The sequence below is a fragment of the Eurosta solidaginis genome, chromosome 3, assembly GCF_040869045.1.
Source record: "Eurosta solidaginis isolate ZX-2024a chromosome 3, ASM4086904v1, whole genome shotgun sequence".
In the NCBI taxonomy this organism is placed as follows: Eukaryota; Metazoa; Arthropoda; class Insecta; order Diptera; family Tephritidae; genus Eurosta; species Eurosta solidaginis.
This window is the reverse complement of record NC_090321.1, coordinates 211,841,142-211,854,213: the sequence shown is the minus strand read 5'-3', so window position 1 is coordinate 211,854,213 and position 13,072 is coordinate 211,841,142.

Sequence of the window (13,072 nt, the reverse complement as noted above, 5' to 3'; positions counted from 1 at the left end):
TTACTCATTAAAAAAAAAGTTGTGGGCACACGTTTCAAATTAATAACACAATTCAACTCTGCGAGTACTTTTATAAACAAACAATTATTAGGAAATTTTCTTTGGCAAAAGTTAAGAAAAATATTTGGTTAAGGTTGATCTCATTACGTTTTGCTGGAATATGCATAAACACCTTTAATTTTGTGAATAAATAGTTCACTGCTCCCAACTATGGTTTTGTGGCAGTAGAGAATAGAACATAATAAGCAGTTTGGAAACAGATAAAACTAATTAAATATACCCATTGTTTTTTTGTATTTACTCATTAAAAAAAAGTTGAAGGCACACGCTTCAAATTAATAACACAATTCAACTCTGCGAGTACTTTTATAAACAAACAATTATTAGGAAGTTTTCTTTGGCAAAAGTTAAGAAAAATATTTGGTTAAGGTTGAGCTCATTTCGTTTTGCTGGAATATGCATAAACACCCTGAATTTTGTGAATAAATAGTTCACTGCTCCCAACTATGGTTTTGTGGCAGTAGAGAATAGAACATACTAAGCAGGTTGGAAACTGATAAAACTAATTAAATATACCCATTGTGTTTTTGTATTTACTCATTAAAAAAGTTGTAGGCACACGTTTCAAATTAATAACACAATTCAACTCTGCGTGTACTTTTATAAACGAACAATTATTAGGAAATTTTCTTTGGCAAAAGTTAAGAAAAATATTTGGATAAGGTTGAGCTCATTTCATTTTGCTGGAATATGCATAAATACCTTGAAATTTGTGAATAAATAGTTCACTGCTCCCAACTATGGTTTTGTGGCAGTAGAGAATAGAACATACTAAGCAGTTTGGAAACAGATAAAACTAATTAAATATACCAATTATTAGGAAATTTTCTTTGGCAAAGGTTAAGAAAAATATTTGGTTAAGGTTGATTTCATTACGTTTTGCTGGAATATTCATAAACACCTTGAATTTTGTCAATAAATAGTTCACTGCTCACACCTATGGTTTTGTGGCAGTAGAGAATAGAACATAATAAGCAGTTTGGAAACAGATAAAACTAATTAAATATACCCATTGTTTTTTTGTATTTTCTCATTTAAAAAAAAAAAGTTGTGGGCACACGTTTCAAATTAATAACACAATTCAATTCTGCGAGTACTTTTATAAACAAACAATTATTAGGAAATTTTCTTTGGCAAAAGTTAAGAAAAATATTTGGATAAGGTTGAGCTCATTTCATTTTGCTGGAATATGCATAAATACCTTGAAATTTGTGAATAAACAGTTCACTGCTCCCAACTATGGTTTTGTGGCAGTAGAGAATAGAACATACTAAGCAGTTTGGAAACAGATAAAACTAATTAAATATACCAATTATTAGGAAATTTTCTTTGGCAAAAGTTAAGAAAAATATTTGGTTAAGGTTGAGCTCATTTCGTTTTGCTGGAATATGCATAAACACCATGAATTTTGTGAATAAATAGTTCACTGCTCCAACTATGGTTTTGTAGCAGTAGGGAATAGAACACACTTAGCAGTTTGGAAACAGATAAAACTAATTAAATATACCCATTGTTTTTTTGTATTTACTCATTAAAAAAAAGTTGTAGGCACACGTTTCAAATTAATAACACAATTCAACTCTGCGAGTACTTTTATAAACAAACAATTATTAGGAAATTTTCTTTGGCAAAAGTTAAGAAAAATATTTGGTTAAGGTTGAGCTCATTTCGTTTTGCTGGAATATGCATAAACACCTTGAATTTTGTGAATAAATAGTTCACTGCTCCAACTATGGTTTTGTAGCAGTAGAGAATAGAACATACTTAGCAGTTTGGAAACAGATAAAACTAATTAAATATACCCATTGTTTTTTTGTATTTACTCATTAAAAAAAAGTTGTAGGCACACGTTTCAAATTAATAACACAATTCAACTCTGCGAGTACTTTTATAAACAAACAACTATTAGGAAATTTTCTTTGGCAAAAGTTAAGAAAAATATTTGGTTAAGGTTGAGCTCATTTCGTTTTGCTGGAATATGCATAAACACTTTGAATTTTGTGAATAAATAGTCCACTGCTCCCAACTATGGTTTTGTGGCAGTAGAGAATAGAACATACTTAGCAGTTTGGAAACAGATAAAACTAATTAAATATACCCATTGTTTTTTTGTATTTACTCATTAAAAAAAAGTTGTAGGCACATGTTTCAAATTAATAACACAGTTCAACTCTGCGATTAATTTTATAAACAAACAATTATTAGGAAATTTATTTGGCAAAAGTTAAGAAAAATATTTGGTTAAGGTTGAGCTCATTTCATTTTGCTGGAATATGCATAAATACCTTGAAATTTGTGAATAAATAGTCCACTGCTCCCAACTATGGTTTTGCGGCAGTAGAGAAAAGAACATACTAAGCAGTTTGGAAACAGATAAAACTAATTAAATATGCCCATTGTTTTTTGTATTTACTCATTTAAAAAAAAATCTGTATTCACACGTTTCAAATTAATAACACAATTCAACTCTGCGAGTAAATATATAAACGAACAGTTATTAGGAGATTTTCTTGGCAAAAGATAAGAAAAATATTTGGTTAAGGTTGAGCACATTTCATTTTGCTGGAATATGAATAAACACCTTGAATTTTGTGAATAAATAGTTCACTGCTCCCAACTATGGTTTTGTGGCAGTAAAGAATAGAACATACTAAGCAGTTTGGAAACAGATAAAACTAATTAAGTGTACGCATTGGTTTTTGTATTTACTCATTAAAAAAAAAGCTGTAGGCACACGTTTCAAATTAATAACACAATTCAACTCTGCGAGTACTTTTATAAAAAAACAATTATTAGGAAATTTTCTTTGGCAAAAGTTAAGAAAAATATTTGGATAAGGTTGAGCTCATTTCATTTTGCTGGAATATGCATAAATACCTTGAAATTTGTGAATAAATAGTTCACTGCTCCCAACTATGGTTCCGTGGCAGTAGAGAATAGAACATACTAAGCAGTTTGGAAACAGATAAAACTAATTAAATATACCCATTGTTTTTTTGTATTTACTCATTAAAAAAAAAGTTGTAGGCACACGTTTAAAATTAATAACACAATTCAACTCTGCGAGCACTTTTATAAACAAACAATTATTAGGAAATTTTCTTTGGCAAAAGTTAAGAAAAATATTTGGATAAGGTTGAGCTCATTTCATTTTGCTGGAATATGCATAAATACCTTGAAATTTGTGAATAAATAGTTCACTGCTCCCAACTATGGTTCCGTGGCAGTAGAGAATAGAACATACTAAGCAGTTTGGAAACAGATAAAACTAATTAAATATACCCATTGTTTTTTTTGTATTTACTCATTAAAAAAAAGTTGTAAGCACACGTTTCAAATTAATAACACAATTCAACTCTGCGAGCACTTTTATAAACAAACAATTATTAGGAAATTTTCTTTGGCAAAAGTTAAGAAAAATATTTGGATAAGGTTGAGCTCATTTCATTTTGCTGGAATATGCATAAATACCTTGAAATTTGTGAATAAATAGTTCACTGCTCCCAACTATGGTTCCGTGGCAGTAGAGAATAGAACATACTAAGCAGTTTGGAAACAGATAAAACTAATTAAATATACCCATTGTTTTTTTGTATTTACTCATTAAAAAAAAGTTGTAGGCACACGTTTCAAATTAATAACACAATTCAACTCTGCGAGTACTTTTATAAACAAACAATTATTAGGAAATTTTCTTTGGCAAAAGTTAAGAAAAATATTTGGTTAAGGTTGAGCTCATTCCATTTTGCTGGAATATGCATTAATACCTTGAAATTTGTGAATAAATAGTTCACTGCTGCCAACTATGGTTTTGTGGCAGTAGAGAATAGAAGAACTAAGCAGTTTGGAAACAGATAAAACTAATTAAATATACCCATTGTTTTTTTGTATTTACTCATTAAAAAAAAAGTTGTAGGCACACGTTTCAAATTAATAACACAATTCAACTCTGCGAGCACTTTTATAAACAAACAATTATTAGGAAATTTTCTTTGGCAAAAGTTAAGAAAAATATTTGGATAAGGTTGAGCTCATTTCATTTTGCTGGAATATGCATAAATACCTTGAAATTTGCGAATAAATAGTTCACTGCTCCCAACTATGGTTTTGTGGCAGTAGAGAATAGAACATACTAAGCAGTTTGGAAACAGATAAAACTAATTAAATATACCCATTGTTTTTTTGTATTTACTCATTAAAAAAAAAGTTGTTTGCACACGTTTCAAATTAATAACACAATTCAACTCTGCGAGTACTTTTATAAACAAACAATTATTAGGAAATTTTCTTTGGTAAAAGTTAAGAAAAATATTTGGTTAAGGTTGAGCTCATTTCGTTTTGCTGGAATATGCATAAACACCTTGAATTTTGTGAATAAATAGTTCACTGCTCCCAACTATGGTTTTGTGGCAGTAGAGAATAGAACATACTAAGCAGTTTGGAAACTGATAAAACTAATTAAATATACCCATTGTGTTTTTGTATTTACTCATTAAAAAAAGCTGTAGGCACACGTTTCAAATTAATAACACAATTCAACTCTGCGTGTACTTTTATAAACGAACAATTATTAGGAAATTTTCTTTGGCAAAAGTTAAGAAAAATATTTGGATAAGGTTGAGCTCATTTCATTTTGCTGGAATATGCATAAATACCTTGAAATTTGTGAATAAATAGTTCACAGCTCCCAACTATGGTTTTGTGGCAGTAGAGAATAGAACATACTAAGCAGTTTGGAAACAGATAAAACTAATTAAATATACCAATTATTAGGAAATTTTCTTTGGCAAAAGTTAAGAAAAATATTTGGTTAAGGTTGATTTCATTACGTTTTGCTGGAATATTCATAAACACCTTGAATTTTGTCAATAAATAGTTCACTGCTCCCACCTATGGTTTTGTGGCAGTAGAGAATAGAACATAATAAGCAGTTTGGAAACAGATAAAACTAATTAAATATACCCATTGTTTTTTTGTATTTTCTCATTTAAAAAAAAAAGTTGTAGGCACACGTTTCAAATTAATAACACAATTCAATTCTGCGAGTACTTTTATAAACAAACAATTATTAGGAAATTTTCTTTGGCAAAAGTTAAGAAAAATATTTGGATAAGGTTGAGCTCATTTCATTTTGCTGGAATATGCATAAATACCTTGAAATTTGTGAATAAATAGTTCACTGCTCCCAACTATGGTTTTGTGGCAGTAGAGAATAGAACATACTAAGCAGTTTGGAAACAGATAAAACTAATTAAATATACCAATTATTAGGAAATTTTCTTTGGCAAAAGTTAAGAAAAATATTTGGTTAAGGTTGAGCTCATTTCGTTTTGCTGGAATATGCATAAACACCATGAATTTTGTGAATAAATAGTTCACTGCTCCAACTATGGTTTTGTAGCAGTAGGGAATAGAACACACTTAGCAGTTTGGAAACAGATAAAACTAATTAAATATACCCATTGTTTTTTTGTATTTACTCATTAAAAACAAGTTGTAGGCACACGTTTCAAATTAATAACACAATTCAACTCTGCGAGTACTTTTATAAACAAACAATTATTAGGAAATTTTCTTTGGCAAAAGTTAAGAAAAATATTTGGTTATGGTTGAGCTCATTTCGTTTTGCTGGAATATGCATAAACACCTTGAATTTTGTGAATAAATAGTTCACTGCTCCAACTATGGTTTTGTAGCAGTAGAGAATAGAACATACTAAGCAGTTTGGAAACAGATAAAACTAATTAAATATACCAATTATTAGGAAATTTTCTTTGGCAAAAGTTAAGAAAAATATTTGGATAAGGTTGAGCTCATTTCATTTTGCTGGAATATGCATAAATACCTTGAAATTTGTGAATAAATAGTTCACTGCTCCCAACTATGGTTTTGTGGCAGTAGAGAATAGAACATACTAAGCAGTTTGGAAACAGATAAAACTAATTAAATATACCAATTATTAGGAAATTTTCTTTGGCAAAAGTTAAGAAAAATATTTGGTTAAGGTTGAGCTCATTTTGTTTTGCTGGAATATGCATAAACACCATGAATTTTGTGAATAAATAGTTCACTGCTCCAACTATGGTTTTGTAGCAGTAGGGAATAGAACACACTTAGCAGTTTGGAAACAGATAAAACTAATTAAATATACCCATTGTTTTTTTGTATTTACTCATTAAAAAAAAGTTGTAGGCACACGTTTCAAATTAATAACACAATTCAACTCTGCGAGTACTTTTATAAACAAACAATTATTAGGAAATTTTCTTTGGCAAAAGTTAAGAAAAATATTTGGATAAGGTTGAGCTCATTTCATTTTGCTGCAATATGCATAAATACCTTGAAATTTGTGAATAAATAGTTCACTGCTCCAACTATGGTTTTGTAGCAGTAGAGAATAGAACATACTTAGCAGTTTGGAAACAGATAAAACTAATTAAATATACCCATTGTTTTTTTGTATTTACTCATTAAAAAAAAGTTGTAGGCACACGTTTCAAATTAATAACACAATTCAACTCTGCGAGTACTTTTATAAACAAACAATTATTAGGAAATTTTCTTTGGCAAAAGTTAAGAAAAATATTTGGATAAGGTTGAGCTCATTTCATTTTGCTGGAATATGCATAAATACCTTGAAATTTGTGAATAAATAGTTCACTGCTCCAACTATGGTTTTGTAGCAGTAGAGAATAGAACATACTTAGCAGTTTGGAAACAGATAAAACTAATTAAATATACCCATTGTTTTTTTGTATTTACTCATTAAAAAAAAGTTGTAGGCACACGTTTCAAATTAATAACACAATTCAACTCTGCGTGTACTTTTATAAACGAACAATTATTAGGAAATTTTCTTTGGCAAAAGTTAAGAAAAATATTTGGATAAGGTTGAGCTCATTTCATTTTGCTGGAATATGCATAAATACCTTGAAATTTGTGAATAAATAGTTCACTGCTCCCAACTATGGTTTTGTGGCAGTAGAGAATAGAACATACTAAGCAGTTTGGAAACAGATAAAACTAATTAAATATACCAATTATTAGGAAATTTTCTTTGGCAAAAGTTAAGAAAAATATTTGGTTAAGGTTGAGCTCATTTCGTTTTGCTGGAATATGCATAAACACCATGAATTTTGTGAATAAATAGTTCACTGCTCCAACTATGGTTTTGTAGCAGTAGGGAATAGAACACACTTAGCAGTTTGGAAACAGATAAAACTAATTAAATATACCCATTGTTTTTTTGTATTTACTCATTAAAAAAAAGTTGTAGGCACACGTTTCAAATTAATAACACAATTCAACTCTGCGAGTACTTTTATAAACAAACAATTATTAGGAAATTTTCTTTGGCAAAAGTTAAGAAAAATATTTGGTTAAGGTTGAGCTCATTTCGTTTTGCTGGAATATGCATAAACACCTTGAATTTTGTGAATAAATAGTTCACTGCTCCAACTATGGTTTTGTAGCAGTAGAGAATAGAACATACTTAGCAGTTTGGAAACAGATAAAACTAATTAAATATACCCATTGTTTTTTTGTATTTACTCATTAAAAAAAAGTTGTAGGCACACGTTTCAAATTAATAACACAATTCAACTCTGCTAGTACTTTTATAAACAAACAACTATTAGGAAATTTTCTTTGGCAAAAGTTAAGAAAAATATTTGGTTAAGGTTGATTTCATTACGTTTTGCTGGAATATTCATAAACACCTTGAATTTTGTCAATAAATAGTTCACTGCTCCCACCTATGGTTTTGTGGCAGTAGAGAATAGAACATAATAAGCAGTTTGGAAACAGATAAAACTAATTAAATATACCCATTGTTTTTTTGTATTTTCTCATTTAAAAAAAAAAAAGTTGTAGGCACACGTTTCAAATTAATAACACAATTCAATTCTGCGAGTACTTTTATAAACAAACAATTATTAGGAAATTTTCTTTGGCAAAAGTTAAGAAAAATATTTGGATAAGGTTGAGCTCATTTCATTTTGCTGGAATATGCATAAATACCTTGAAATTTGTGAATAAATAGTTCACTGCTCCCAACTATGGTTTTGTGGCAGTAGAGAATAGAACATACTAAGCAGTTTGGAAACAGATAAAACTAATTAAATATACCAATTATTAGGAAATTTTCTTTGGCAAAAGTTAAGAAAAATATTTGGATAAGGTTGAGCTCATTTCATTTTGCTGGAATATGCATAAATACCTTGAAATTTGTGAATAAATAGTTCACTGCTCCCAACTATGGTTCCGTGGCAGTAGAGAATAGAACATACTAAGCAGTTTGGAAACAGATAAAACTAATTAAATATACCCATTGTTTTTTTGTATTTACTCATTAAAAAAAAGTTGTAGGCACACATTTCAAATTAATAACACAATTCAACTCTGCGAGTACTTTTATAAACAAACAATTATTAGGAAATTTTCTTTGGCAAAAGTTAAGAAAAATATTTGGATAAGGTTGAGCTCATTTCATTTTGCTGGAATATGCATAAATACCTTGAAATTTGTGAATAAATAGTTCACTGCTCCCAACTATGGTTCCGTGGCAGTAGAGAATAGAACATACTAAGCAGTTTGGAAACAGATAAAACTAATTAAATATACCCATTGTTTTTTTGTATTTACTCATTAAAAAAAAGTTGTAGGCACACGTTTCAAATTAATAACACAATTCAACTCTGCGAGTACTTTTATAAACAAACAATTATTAGGAAATTTTCTTTGGCAAAAGTTAAGAAAAATATTTGGATAAGGTTGAGCTCATTTCATTTTGCTGGAATATGCATAAATACCTTGAAATTTGTGAATAAATAGTTCACTGCTCCCAACTATGGTTCCGTGGCAGTAGAGAATAGAACATACTAAGCAGTTTGGAAACAGATAAAACTAATTAAATATACCCATTGTTTTTTTGTATTTACTCATTAAAAAAAAGTTGTAGGCACACGTTTCAAATTAATAACACAATTCAACTCTGCGAGTACTTTTATAAACAAACAATTATTAGGAAATTTTCTTTGGCAAAAGTTAAGAAAAATATTTGGTTAAGGTTGAGCTCATTCCATTTTGCTGGAATATGCATAAATACCTTGAAATTTGTGAATAAATAGTTCACTGCTCCCACTGTGGTTTTGTGGCAGTAGAGAATAGAACATAATAAGCAGTTTGGAAACAGATAAAACTAATTAAATATACCCATTGTTTTTTTGTATTTACTCATTAAAAAAAAAGTTGTAGGCACACGTTTCAAATTAATAACACAATTCAACTCTGCGAGTACTTTTATAAACAAACAATTATTAGGAAATTTTCTTTGGCAAAAGTTAAGAAAAATATTTGGTTAAGGTTGATCTCATTACGTTTTGCTGGAATATGCATAAACACCTTGAATTTTGTGAATAAATAGTTCACTGCTCCCAACTATGGTTTTGTGGCAGTAGAGAATAGAACATAATAAGCAGTTTGGAAACAGATAAAACTAATTAAATATACCCATTGTTTTTTTGTATTTACTCATTAAAAAAAAGTTGTAGGCACACGCTTCAAATTAATAACACAATTCAACTCTGCGAGTACTTTTATAAACAAACAATTATTAGGAAATTTTCTTTGGCAAAAGTTAAGAAAAATATTTGGTTAAGGTTGAGCTCATTTCGTTTTGCTGGAATATGCATAAACACCTTGAATTTTGTGAATAAATATTTCACTGCTCCCAACTATGGTTTTGTGGCAGTAGAGAATAGAACATACTAAGCAGTTTGGAAACTGATAAAACTAATTAAATATACCCATTGTGTTTTTGTATTTACTCATTAAAAAAAGTTGTAGGCACACGTTTCAAATTAATAACACAATTCAACTCTGCGTGTACTTTTATAAACGAACAATTATTAGGAAATTTTCTTTGGCAAAAGTTAAGAAAATTGTTTTGTGGCAGTAGAGAATAGAACATAATAAGCAGTTTGGAAACAGATAAAACTAATTAAATATACCCATTGTTTTTTTGTATTTTCTCATTTAAAAAAAAAAAGTTGTAGGCACACGTTTCAAATTAATAACACAATTCAATTCTGCGAGTACTTTTATAAACAAACAATTATTAGGAAATTTTCTTTGGCAAAAGTTAAGAAAAATATTTGGATAAGGTTGAGCTCATTTCATTTTGCTGGAATATGCATAAATACCTTGAAATTTGTGAATAAATAGTTCACTGCTCCCAACTATGGTTTTGTGGCAGTAGAGAATAGAACATACTAAGCAGTTTGGAAACAGATAAAACTAATTAAATATACCAATTATTAGGAAATTTTCTTTGGCAAAAGTTAAGAAAAATATTTGGATAAGGTTGAGCTCATTTCATTTTGCTGGAATATGCATAAATACCTTGAAATTTGTGAATAAATAGTTCACTGCTCCCAACTATGGTTCCGTGGCAGTAGAGAATAGAACATACTAAGCAGTTTGGAAACAGATAAAACTAATTAAATATACCCATTGTTTTTTTGTATTTACTCATTAAAAAAAAGTTGTAGGCACACGTTTCAAATTAATAACACAATTCAACTCTGCGAGTACTTTTATAAACAAACAATTATTAGGAAATTTTCTTTGGCAAAAGTTAAGAAAAATATTTGGATAAGGTTGAGCTCATTTCATTTTGCTGGAATATGCATAAATACCTTGAAATTTGTGAATAAATAGTTCACTGCTCCCAACTATGGTTCCGTGGCAGTAGAGAATAGAACATACTAAGCAGTTTGGAAACAGATAAAACTAATTAAATATACCCATTGTTTTTTTGTATTTACTCATTAAAAAAAAGTTGTAGGCACACGTTTCAAATTAATAACACAATTCAACTCTGCGAGTACTTTTATAAACAAACAATTATTAGGAAATTTTCTTTGGCAAAAGTTAAGAAAAATATTTGGATAAGGTTGAGCTCATTTCATTTTGCTGGAATATGCATAAATACCTTGAAATTTGTGAATAAATAGTTCACTGCTCCCAACTATGGTTCCGTGGCAGTAGAGAATAGAACATACTAAGCAGTTTGGAAACAGATAAAACTAATTAAATATACCCATTGTTTTTTTGTATTTACTCATTAAAAAAAAGTTGTAGGCACACGTTTCAAATTAATAACACAATTCAACTCTGCGAGTACTTTTATAAACAAACAATTATTAGGAAATTTTCTTTGGCAAAAGTTAAGAAAAATATTTGGTTAAGGTTGAGCTCATTCCATTTTGCTGGAATATGCATAAATACCTTGAAATTTGTGAATAAATAGTTCACTGCTCCCACTGTGGTTTTGTGGCAGTAGAGAATAGAACATAATAAGCAGTTTGGAAACAGATAAAACTAATTAAATATACCCATTGTTTTTTTGTATTTACTCATTAAAAAAAAAGTTGTAGGCACACGTTTCAAATTAATAACACAATTCAACTCTGCGAGTACTTTTATAAACAAACAATTATTAGGAAATTTTCTTTGGCAAAAGTTAAGAAAAATATTTGGTTAAGGTTGATCTCATTACGTTTTGCTGGAATATGCATAAACACCTTGAATTTTGTGAATAAATAGTTCACTGCTCCCAACTATGGTTTTGTGGCAGTAGAGAATAGAACATAATAAGCAGTTTGGAAACAGATAAAACTAATTAAATATACCCATTGTTTTTTTGTATTTACTCATTAAAAAAAAGTTGTAGGCACACGCTTCAAATTAATAACACAATTCAACTCTGCGAGTACTTTTATAAACAAACAATTATTAGGAAATTTTCTTTGGCAAAAGTTAAGAAAAATATTTGGTTAAGGTTGAGCTCATTTCGTTTTGCTGGAATATGCATAAACACCTTAAATTTTGTGAATAAATATTTCACTGCTCCCAACTATGGTTTTGTGGCAGTAGAGAATAGAACATACTAAGCAGTTTGGAAACTGATAAAACTAATTAAATATACCCATTGTGTTTTTGTATTTACTCATTAAAAAAAGTTGTAGGCACACGTTTCAAATTAATAACACAATTCAACTCTGCGTGTACTTTTATAAACGAACAATTATTAGGAAATTTTCTTTGGCAAAAGTTAAGAAAAATATTTGGATAAGGTTGAGCTCATTTCATTTTGCTGGAATATGCATAAATACCTTGAAATTTGTGAATAAATAGTTCACTGCTCCCAACTATGGTTTTGTGGCAGTAGAGAATAGAACATACTAAGCAGTTTGGAAACAGATAAAACTAATTAAATATACCAATTATTAGGAAGTTTTCTTTGGCAAAAGTTAAGAAAAATATTTGGTTAAGGTTGATTTCATTACGTTTTGCTGGAATATTCATAAACACCTTGAATTTTGTCAATAAATAGTTCATTGCTCCCACCTATGGTTTTGTGGCAGTAGAGAATAGAACATAATAAGCAGTTTGGAAACTGATAAAACTAATTAAATATACCCATTGTTTTTTTGTATTTTCTCATTTAAAAAAAAAAAGTTGTAGGCACACGTTTCAAATTAATAACACAATTCAATTCTGCGAGTACTTTTATAAACAAACAATTATTAGGAAATTTTCTTTGGCAAAAGTTAAGAAAAATATTTGGATAAGGTTGAGCTCATTTCATTTTGCTGGAATATGCATAAATACCTTGAAATTTGTGAATAAATAGTTCACTGCTCCCAACTATGGTTTTGTGGCAGTAGAGAATAGAACATACTAAGCAGTTTGGAAACAGATAAAACTAATTAAATATACCAATTATTAGGAAATTTTCTTTGGCAAAAGTTAAGAAAAATATTTGGTTAAGGTTGAGCTCATTTCGTTTTGCTGGAATATGCATAAACACCATGAATTTTGTGAATAAATAGTTCACTGCTCCAACTATGGTTTTGTAGCAGTAGGGAATAGAACACACTTAGCAGTTTGGAAACAGATAAAACTAATTAAATATATCCATTGTTTTTTTGTATTTACTCATTAAAAA